General features: G+C 38.9%; 1 protein-coding gene across 2 annotated transcripts in view; it reads left to right on the top strand.

Moving 5' to 3' along the window:
- The first annotated feature begins 5,539 nt into the window (after nucleotides 1–5,539).
- Nucleotides 5,540–11,327, top strand: part of fhl3a (four and a half LIM domains 3a) — a 51,000-nt gene continuing 45,212 nt past the window's right edge. Inside the window, exons 1-2 of one of the 2 annotated variants that reach the window (XM_041793536.1) lie at nucleotides 5,540–5,757; nucleotides 10,759–10,948. The gene's annotated coding sequence lies outside the window, so the exon portion shown is untranslated. The remainder of the gene's footprint in view (nucleotides 5,758–10,758; nucleotides 10,949–11,327) is intronic. The other variant, XM_041793534.1, reaches the window with a different exon arrangement.

The following is an 11,327-nucleotide window of genomic DNA, read 5'->3' as shown; positions in this document are numbered from 1 at the left end:
TAGCACTCAACAATTGTTTGTTTTCCAGTCAGATCACTTTGTCAGAACTTACTGTTGTATAAACATGAATATATTTTAAAATATGGTCCACTTCCCAGAAACATAATTCTTAACACAGCTGGTTTTTATTAAGAGTTGAGCTAGGATTGTTTTTTTTAATCCACATTAAAACAAAAAAGAACGAAGGACTACTGCTGCATCAATATAATTTAATTTCAACTCATCAAAGCAGTCACCTAAGACATCATCAACACAAGCCGCTTCGAAGAAAGAGTGTTTTTAGGTTGAATTGTTTTTCATTATTTAACCAGGGTCAAAAATTATACTTAATGCAATAAAGATGGGTTGGCTTCTCAACAAAAGAAATCTTTTACAGCTTTCCATGTAACTTTTTTCATTCCATGTGTTCTTGTCAGTCTAAATTTACAGGATTTCTTTGAACTGATAACTTTGTTAACCCAATTAATCTTTGAACTTGTGTCTTCAAAGTTAAAATGCAGTGTTGCTTTAGGTCCAAGGTAAAATAAGGTAACCCCAAACATAAAAAGAACAGAGTTAGAGTCATCAGACCATTGGTGCCATGATGAATTGACAGGCATCTATCCTCTAATTTGTCTCATACAGTCAGGACGGGACCACGCCTCAGAGTGTAAAATTAGAATTTATAATTATTGGGTTGTGGGGGAACACAGGGGTCAGACCAGTTCAGATCACACTCTTTCAGTTGTCACAGGACCATAAAAGATAAGAATCACATGTGGCCAGTTTTGTTAGAAAAAGTCCTGTTTTTGATGTCTTTCATGTGAAACATTCAGCGGCTTTTGGAGATTTTTAACAACACAACAAAATGCTCTAACATGACAGTATATAACTGATTTTAAACCAATTAAATCAAAATAATTAACTTAACTAAACATTTTTTTCTAGCAAGACGGTGACTGGTGTGCATTTTATACATTTCATAGAAGCTGAGTAATGAAAGTATTAGGGCACAAAACTTTAGATTAAAAGGTGCAATGCAACAATAAAGTAATGTATTGTAAAAGACTGTTTTTGAAAGCATCTGGAAAACCACTAACCACCATAGTTATTGTGAAGTATAGCTCAATAGTGAAAGCCAAATCTGTAATTATGGTCCTGTGACTGAGTGAAAAGGCTGTTGCTCATACATTGCAACACAATGACCATGATAGGATGGGGTGATGACTCAGTTACCGGGCATTTATTCGCTTTTTGTTGAATGGCATAAATCAACCGGTCACATTGTTTACTCAAGTTTGATAAAGACTCCCTGTTAACCCACATGGACTGACTTTATAGCATGCAGTATATATTATCTCAATTCATTCACAAACAATTCTGGGAAGGATCAATGCCACTCTGTCAGTACAGAGCAGCAAGCGGCCAGTTAGCTCAGTTTAGCATGGTAACTGGAAAAAGTGGCTTGTTCCTTCTCTGGAGCTTTAAAGTCAGACACATAAGCAAATTGCTCCATATATGGTTCATTTAAGAATGTGTAACTATGGTAACTGACTAAAGCTAAGGCTAACTAAGAAATTTTAATATGACCCAAATTCCTAAAAAGTTCTTAAGATCAGTGATCTCAAGAATAGAATCATGCCTGTTTTTAATGCAGGGCGTCCTCAGGGCCCAAAGATCACAGAAATCCAGTATTGACCTTTGGCCTTGTCCCTCAAGCACAAAGATTTCTTCAGATTCTCTGAATATTTTGATGATGTCATGTACTGTTGATGGTGGGATTTTATAAGTCTATGCAATTGTACATTGAGGAATATTTTTCCTGAAATTGTTCAACAACTTTTTGAACCTCTGTCCATCTTTACTTCTGAGAGACTCTGCCTCTCTAAAATGCTCCTTTTACACCCAGTCATGTCACTGACCAGTTGCCATTTAACCTAGTTATTTGCAAAATGCTCCATTGGAGTGCATATCAAAAACGTTTCTATTATTTATTTGTAGATTTGAAGCAATCAGTGGGTCTTTATGGATGTAAAATTTTTCGATTGAATTTTTAAATAGATTTCAGTCATGGGGACCCTTCCTGATGCATCAGGACCGTTTTTATTGGCTGGTCAGGATGGTACAGAGGAACTTCAAATTCAAAGGTAAATGACTATAAATCATTCATCAGTGGTTTGATAGATGCTAAGATTTTGGCTGTGATTAGTGATTTCTGGAATGAGTAATATTTATACACAGCAGCTGCGTTAATGATCATGAGAAACACACTGATGCCCAGGGTTATAGAGGTGCACTCTCGACAGGTTTTAATCTGAACTTTCCTGTTAACTTTGCTTCTTTAGAGCCAAATTAAAGCATTAACTATTACTGAAGTTAACAGCTTTAGTTAACGGTAAAATATTTGATTAACTGTGCCCACCTCTGCTGATTTCACAACAAGTAGCTCACCTGATCTTTGTTTGAGGCTGCGATGAATACTTCCAAGTACTTTTGCCTGGTTGAACAACACATTGTGCAACATCAGGTCCTTCCTATGGTTGACAGCATACATGCTCCTGCTTATCAGATCTTGTATCTTCGTGTCGGTGTTTTCACAGCAAATGAGGCTAAACACTACATGGGAAAGTTTACAGTGACTGTAAGCTGGATGCCAGCAAACACAGAAACTTAAAATAAGGGGAAGCAGTAACACAAAGCTATCTGCCATACTGTGTTTTTATAGGGTGAGCAGTGATTATCAGCAGTGACTCAAATGATCAGATGTAATTCTGTGTATAAAAAACTAGCAGCCAGCTGCATCCTGGATGGACGTCACTCCCACATGTTGAGTCATGACAAAATGAAACATCATGGAGAGAGGATCTACAGTGAAAAATGAGTAAGGGAAATGAAAGAGCAGGGTTGGTCTTTACCCAAAGTCCTAACATTATAAATAAAGATAAAAATGAGAAGGAAGTTAGAAAATGTAGCAACATCTTTAATGTGTTAGTTTAAGGACAGTGATAAAACCAAAATTAAACACAACTGTTATAGTTGATATGGAAGCCATTACTGGCAACTCATCCATACATTTTATTTTTCTCAGTTTCCCATGATAAATGGTGAATTATTCCAAGAAACAACCAGTCTTGCCTCTGATAGTCTTGTTTGCTCTTGTAGCTCATTAAGAAGCTTGATTATTAATTTCAGTCTGTGTCATATACAAAAAAAACTCTAGCTTTAACTTTTAATTCCCTTGCACTGAAATACACCCACAACTACCACATAAAAATGCAACACTTTCAAAGATTGGTCAACATCCAATGTTGACCTGACAATCATCTGACTCAGCGCTTTTACTTGAAAATACAGACTAGTTCATTTTGAGGTGTCTATTTAAAGATACAATATGAAAAATTTTTGCACTGACATATCTTATTGTTTCAAAAAGTTACCATTCTTATGTTACATCGATTTCAATTGAGGCCTTACAGTAGCTCAATTATTCTTGAGGTTTTCATGCCAGAGAAGTTCTTAATCGTCTTGTCTTGTCATGGTGGCTGCCATAGGCCACAAGTTCAATCGCCCAAACTCACCACCATATAACACTGAATCTCACACTCTGTATTACCAATGAGTTCAAACCAGCACTGCTCAGCGCCATCCACCTCCACTGCCTCCTTCACTGGACTGCTTCTTGTATTAAACTGAGGACTTTGATACAAAAAAGGCACCCTTTTAAGGCATATTTGCTAAACAGAAAACCAACATTTTGTTTTATTCATAAATTTCACATGATGGAGGAGAAATGCTCGTAAAGGTGCACCTCCAGGAGACAGATGGCTTAGAAGTTAGTTCGCCCCCCTCCATGTAGGTGGGCATGTCCAAGTCCTGCCTGTGGCTCCTTTCCTGCATGTCCCTCCTCCACTCTCCATGCTAATAGAAAATATAAGTAAAGGAAACAGGTGTTAACTTCTTGACACAACATAATTCTGTGCCTTTCCTTCGAAACGATGGGGTCACGTTGGGGTGGGGAGGTACCAAAATGAAGCACTGAAATCTGTCTTGTAATTCAGTATGGGTATAGGTATCAGATCTGTTGGTACCTGTATCATGTTGGTACCTGTATTATGTTGGCACCCAATTTCAATACTGATCCCTAGTTATACAGGCCTAGATTAAAATGAAAAACTGTAAAGCTTTGTCCTAGTAATCATACATACATACTAACATTCATGCTAATTATGACATCACACTGAGAATGTATACAATATAAATTGATAAAGTATACAATTTTGTACATGTGAGAAACTACAGGATGGATTGGACAGAATTTTAAAGTATGAAAAAGGACCACTCTGGTTGTCCTAAACCACCCCACAATGCATTGTGGCTCTCAGATTTTTAATAGGTGAGCTCACCAACAAGCAGCATTAAAATAAGGGTACTGTGATAGGCATTAAAATGACCTGACGTGTCACATAGACTGTTTCGTATCCATTTCATGATATACGTTTATCTAGGAAACCCCTCACATGAAGCGTTTGAGAAGGGCAGAACTTTTTTTCGGAAGTGTTTCTTTACTTGTATACAGGCCTACCAGCTTACAGTACAACTGAACCCCTCTCGTAAATATCGCAAACTCATACCATAGCAGAGCAAAAACAAATTTTCCGTCATGAAAAAATTTCAGAGCTGTTATTCGCTCTTTATTCAATAAAAAAAATGTGGTCCAGCTGTGGTAATGTAGCTATGCTATAGCTACATATGAGCTACACGCTGTTGTCAGCTTACAGTAGCCTCCAATTAACCCTGGTTGTAGCTGCCACCTGGTCCTCCTCCAATTATGCTGATTGGTCATTTCAGACCTGGCACAATCGTTTCAGACTGAAGCTTTGAATGGATTTGCCTGATGACAGACATGAAATCTGGCCAGTCAATCTACTTAGCAAGGTCAACGATAAAATAACTCTCAAATAAATACAGTTAAACAGTTAGCCTATTATTATAGTCACTTTCATTATCTGCTAAAATCAATACATGTGAATTGTTGTTGAATCCTATTTATAAACCAACACTCGTGCTAGCTTGTTGCTAGCCTAGCAGCTAAACGTGGACTGAAAATACTTCAATGATAAAACCATGTGATGAGATGTAATAACAGGCTTTTAAGTGAGCTCAAAGGGCATACTAACTATTAGTTAATAGTATGCAGTGTATGTTTTAGCATTTAGTAGAAGAAAGGTTGTTTCGAACACAGTCTATGTTGTGAATTGTCTTGTTTGGTTGATTTATGAGGCATTAAAACACCAGAATTATGCATAAAATTAAGCTAACTCATGGCTTTTAGTTCCTCATTAAGAAACTGAAGAAAAAGTTATGTTAAGGCCTGAATATTACTATAGGCTATGAGAAAAACTTCAAATAAATGACAGAGATAGAGGGCTCCGCTTCCATCACTCCCTCCACCGCCTGGACTCCTCTCTGGTCTCGTTTGAAGTCTCTGGAAAAAAGAGGGAGGGAGGAAAGGCTTTTTAGGGGGGGGCGGGATCTTGTGACTCACCAGCAACTTCCTCAGTAGTAGGACAAATGTAGCCGGCAAGCTGCATCATTCTCCGCCGCAGAGTTTTGTCCACTGTCAGAAGAAGAAACACAGAAAGTTTTACAGCTGGAGGGCGACGCGCGGAGTAGCGAGCAGCAAACTAATCTGACCTGAGCGCGCGAGACAGAGAGAGAGAGGCGGTGTGTGCCACTGTTGTTGCTGAAGGTGCCTCCAGACTTCAGACACTACTCCTGGTAGGAAATTACTTTTTTTTTTTAAGGACGAGCTAGGCTTTTTTACGATTCAAGAGTGTAACTCTTCGACCTGAGAGGGGCTTCAGTAAACAAAGAAAACGATAATGATGATGTTAGCTGGAGAAAGTGGTAAAATTGAGAGAAATATGCACCATAATGCCCCAGATATCTTAAAAATGACTGTGTCTGAGCTTTTTAAATTGAAATGAATGACAGAATGAATCAATGGACCGGGTAAGCCTAAAAGATTTTGATTTTAAGCAAGAACTTGAATTGAAATCAACAAAAACAACATTATTTGGGGATTTAAGATGCTTCTTATTCTAGTTTTTCCCAGTTTAACTATTAGAAACAGTATCATATGCTTTGTCCTCATAAATTTTACTACTATTGATTTTTTTAGCTGTATTAAGGTGTACTATTAGCAACTTTAAACATATGATTTAACCTTTTTCTGTCACTTTACTGTTTATTACCTGGTAAATTCAGTAGTTGCAGATTACAGCATGTGTGGGCATGACATTATGAAAGCATTTTAATACTTCACACCTTAGTCAAACATACCACCTGGGTAGAGCATGATAAAAGAGGAGCCACTTCCTGTATCAAGAGAGAGGGTCTGAACTTTTTTGGTCTACCAGGATGTTTTTCCACCTTCCTTATTTGTGTTTTTCTCTTAAATCACAGCCTCACACCTGCACTCATTTCCCTTATAGATATAATCTCCACACAAACATAAGGCCACAAAAGCAAATAAACACCATTTTGTCAGTGGAGGGGGAGACCGTCTTGGATAGCCTGACCCACTGAACTGTGCGCAGGAAGGATTAAGGAACAACTGTTGTGTCACAGAAGCTCCCAGCTGAGCGGTGTGTGAAGGCCTCAGAGAGCAGAGTCCCTCCGGCTGAACTTGACTCTTCTCCAGCAGCAGGGTTTTCAGCAGCCAGTGTGTGTCTAGGAAGGGTGTGTCTGTGCTAGGTTTGTTTTGGGAGGACATCATCACATAGTAGCGTAGTAGAAGTGGAGTCATCCTCATGACGTTGGTTTGCTGTTCTACCTGTTATGTCATGTAGGTGTAGAGGGAGAAGGGGCAAGGCAAATGGAAGAATTTAACAAAGACTCAAAAGCGTTATTAAGAATGTGTCATAGTAATTTTTCCATCTATTGCATAACAAAACATCGGAGATTCCGTTCGCCATACCAGCATATTGTTATTTTTTTGTTGTATTTTGATAGGCGTCTTCACTAAGACAGTTTGTAAAAGAGAACTACAGTCATGTGCATACGTTTTAGGCATGTAGGGTGCTAAGGAATCATCATGGGGTCTAATGTGCCACAACCTGGGGCAAGCTCAATGTGTGTTGCTCAGTAGCCAAGGTCAAGCTCGATGGAATCTCTTTCTAGGCCTTTTCATCCCTGGTAATACCCCTGGAGACCAGTTGTCCAACACTTTGGACACCCACAGAGCTCAGAGCAATCTTACACATCCAGATGGTGGGCTGTGCTTACTCACTACATCCACCCCTAGCTCAGCCCTTAAGGTGTGAACTTTGTTATTTTTTCGACAAATTATTTTCCTATGCCCCGGTAATATGCAAGGACATCCAAAGCATGGCCTAGGTTGTGTCAGTCCTCTTTCCGACCTGATAGTTCCCTCAGGTGGGCTTACTGGTCTACTGAGCTTCAATTTTTGGCCCAAACATGCCTAAAAGTTTGGAGCAGTACTGTATTTGAGGCTAGACTTTTTCATTAATATAGAGAAATTTGTTGGGGTCTAAAATATTAAGATATATGGTTCTGACACCACATTATTACACCATACATCACTGAGTTTACATTCAAAAAGGGAGAAATTGCATGCAATATCCTGTTGGTTCCAAAAGCTGTCGCTTGTTTTCCATCTTGTTTCCCAGTGCTTCCCAATCCTTAGAGACCCCCATATCTCTATATAAGTTAAGCTGAGCCCCTTTCAGGACCCACATGGAAAAAGGTGGTACAAACTCCAACATAACAGGCCTGAATATACTTATTCTTACTAAAAGATCACCACCCCCCTTGGGGAACAGAGGAACATCTGACTGGTTGGATGCTATCTGCTCTGTTATGTTCTCCAGTTAGTACTTATATTGTCTGCCTGGGAGTTGGTGCTTAATTCTTAAGGCTTCTTCTGCTGAAAACAGCTGCCTGATGCCTGTGGGTCAACAGTTTTAATTCAGGGCGCACTCTCACTACGCCCAGTTGCCCCATACTATGCTGAAGCACCATTGCTCATTCTTCCCACTCCTCACTGGCCTCTACTCACATTGCTACAGCACCAGTCAAACCTGGACAAGGTTACCTCTTGTACTAGTACATCCGTCATCACATTGTAATATGACACATGCATGACTAAGTCTCAGCATCATCACAAAGGAGAGGAATGCAGAGAATGTGATTGCAATTTTACTCAATTTTTGCATTGTTTTGTTCGGATTAAGTCCTCTAACACTCTGCCAATGCTTAAAAAAATAATCAAGAGGCTCCAACGATTATCGTGTCCACATGAGCATCCATAAGCCCTGCTGAGGCATCTTCTATCCTTAACAAGACCAAGGAAGTGTGCCGTGCTTGAGCGCTGTATGGAGCACTCACACTAAAAGAACAAACTGGTCTTTTGGGGTCAAACATGCTTGGACACGGTACAGGTTGCCTAGCATGGATGCCACTCCTGTTAGGCAACATTTTGCCATCCATTCCCCAATATCTCATCCTTCATTTTCCATGTAAGAGAGGCCACACAATGATAGACAAAAACTGATTATGCTGAGACTAAAGACAGAAAGGAGGCTGAAAAAAAAGTAAAACTACTCCCTAAAAAAAAAAAGAAATAGCATAAAGATGCAATAAGATGAAATGAGGGGATCTGCACAATTGGCAAATAATTACCACAGATAATTAGGTAATGAATGAAGCTTTACTTGATCATCATTCAACAGTGATTCATTCATTAGAAAGCCAGACCTTTTGGTCAATAAACTGTCTGGTAAGGACTTTAATTGTAACTTTTATAATGCCGTTTTAAGTTGAAGGTTAGAATTTGCTGTCCTGGGGCACAGATGGCCTAGCATTTAGGCTTCATATACTGAGACAGACCATGTGTTTTTGTCTGTTAATTCAGGAATGACACCTTGGAGGAATTTGATCTCTTAGGCATCACGCTGTGTCTTCACCACTAACAGGTTATTTATATATAAACTGTTTGTCCCAGTAACGAGCAGAAAAAAAATCCCCCAGCAGCTAAAAGCCACTCATTCTGTCCTATTAGACATCTGGGTAGTTTGCCTAGACAGAGCCCACGGGCTGTGTGATGTATTTGTTTGCTTTCTTCCTCTTCCTCTCTGCCTCTCTGTTTCATTGACCGTGGTCACATTCTTCGGAGGTCTCAGTGTTTTCCAAAGGTTAGCCCTGCGTGGTGGTTGGACCCCGGCCAGCTCTGAACTGCAGTGGGACTACAACTAAAAGACTCGGACTGGCTGTGGCTGGTTTTATGGGTTGGCATTGTTTGAATTCAGGCCAACCATAATGATGGAGAATTGGCGGTCAAGTGTTTGCAGGTGGATAAAGGGCAGAATCTAGGGTTGACTTTCTGCAGCTGTCCATCCCTCCACTGTGCCTCAAAGGACGCTGGGCACAGTTTATTTTGTTTGTATCACTTTCTTGCACTTTCTTCATCAAATATATGTTCGATCAGCAGGTTTTCATGTTTGGATCTCATCTGCTGATCATATCTGATGATTTAATATAAGGGCACATTTTGACAAGCTGTGGTTATCAAATAGATCTGGGCTGTCTCCATTGTTGGAATGTGTTCATTCACTTTTTATTTGTTTTTCACTGATATTTCTACTTAAAAATGTTAACATTCCAGCATTTCTGTTAGCGTGCATACCTCACTTTCAACCTCTTCTTCATGTGATTCCAACCATAATTAAACAATGCAACCAAATCCAGCCTTTAGCTGTTCAGACTGATTTAAAAAAAACATCACATCTGTGTTACATGTGAGACCATAAAAGGGAAATTTTGCTTTGGTGTTAACAGAACCTGCTGGCACACTTTCTCAAATACAGTCTTATGATCCGTATCAGTGAAAACTTGTGAAATCATGTGCCTTTGGCTCCATATTTTCTTATTTATCAGTTATCCTTTTAAGTTTGTATGGCCACATCCTATGGCGACCTGGAAGTGCAATAAAAAAGTCTTAAAACTTTTGACAAAGCTTTAAACAAATTTACATTAGCAAAACACTTTTACAAATGACATAACAAATTAATATTTTACAAAAGAAAGTTTCAAAGTTGGATACAAATTACAAAGTCTGAAACACTTAAAACTGGAACTAATTTACAAAGTCTGATGCAAATTACAAGTCTGAAACACTTCTAAAAAACTTGAAGTCCAACACAAAATACAAAGTCTTAAACCCTTTTTTAAAACTTGGAACAAATGTAAAAGTCCGATGCAAATTGACAAAGTCTGAAAATTTTTTTACAAAACTTTTAAGAATATTTACAAAGTCTGGTACTGATTTGCAAAGTCTGAAACAATTTCCCAAAACTCGAAACAAATTTACAAAGTCTGTGATACTTTTACAACACTTGAAACAAATTTACAAAGTCTGATACAAAATGTCAAAGTATGGCACCCTTTTTTTTATAACTTGGAACAGATTTACAAAGTCTGCAACACTTTTACAAAATTTAGAACAAATTCACAAGGTTGTATACAGAATTACAAAGTCCAAAACACTAACATAGTGAGAAACAAATTTAGAAAGTCTGATACAAAATGACATAGTCTGAAACACTTTACAGTACTCTTTTTTGTAGAGGATTTTTTGTAAATTAGTGTTTTGCTTATGTTAACTTGTTTTATGAAATGTAAAAATGTTTGGTTAATGTTAATTTGTTTGTAAGGTTTGTAAAATTGTTTCAGACTTGATCTATTATATTGCTCTTCCAGGCCACCATGATATCCTCTCCTGGTAGCCAGCCTTCTCTTCAGTCGGCTGTGTGGGCACGTGGCTGGCAGCAGGAGTGTGGCTGGATTCCCCAGAAGGGGGGAAGTGACCTCAGGTTTCCTGTGGTAGGACGTCCAGGTGCTGTGGTGTTATTGTGAGGAGCACAAGACTTCCTCCATGGATGCTTTGTTGGTAAACGTCTGAAACTTGATCCCTTTAGCCAGGGTCCCTGTGGGATGTAATATGCCCCCCTTCTTTACAATCCAGTCACCCTGCCTTTCTCTCTCTCTCTCTCTCTCTTTGTCTCTTTTTTTCTCTGTGTACACTTTCTGCCACAACTTCCATTCCATGTGGAAGTTAATACACAAGGAACATAAACTTTATATAGGCAGCTAAGGAGTGTAAAAAGTAACTGATTCTGTGCTAATGGGGCAATTACATTCTTCAAGGGATACAATTACAGGCCTATAGCTAGCACTTACCTACTACTCTCAAAGGGAGGGCTGTTTTCAAAGGAAATACCTAATTGTAAGCACAGAGCTGCAGAAGCCTCAAATCTACCCACTTTTTG

This window comes from Cheilinus undulatus, linkage group 8, assembly GCF_018320785.1.
Source record: "Cheilinus undulatus linkage group 8, ASM1832078v1, whole genome shotgun sequence".
NCBI lineage: Eukaryota > Metazoa > Chordata > Actinopteri > Labriformes > Labridae > Cheilinus > Cheilinus undulatus.
This window is presented reverse-complemented; position numbering and strand designations above follow the sequence as displayed.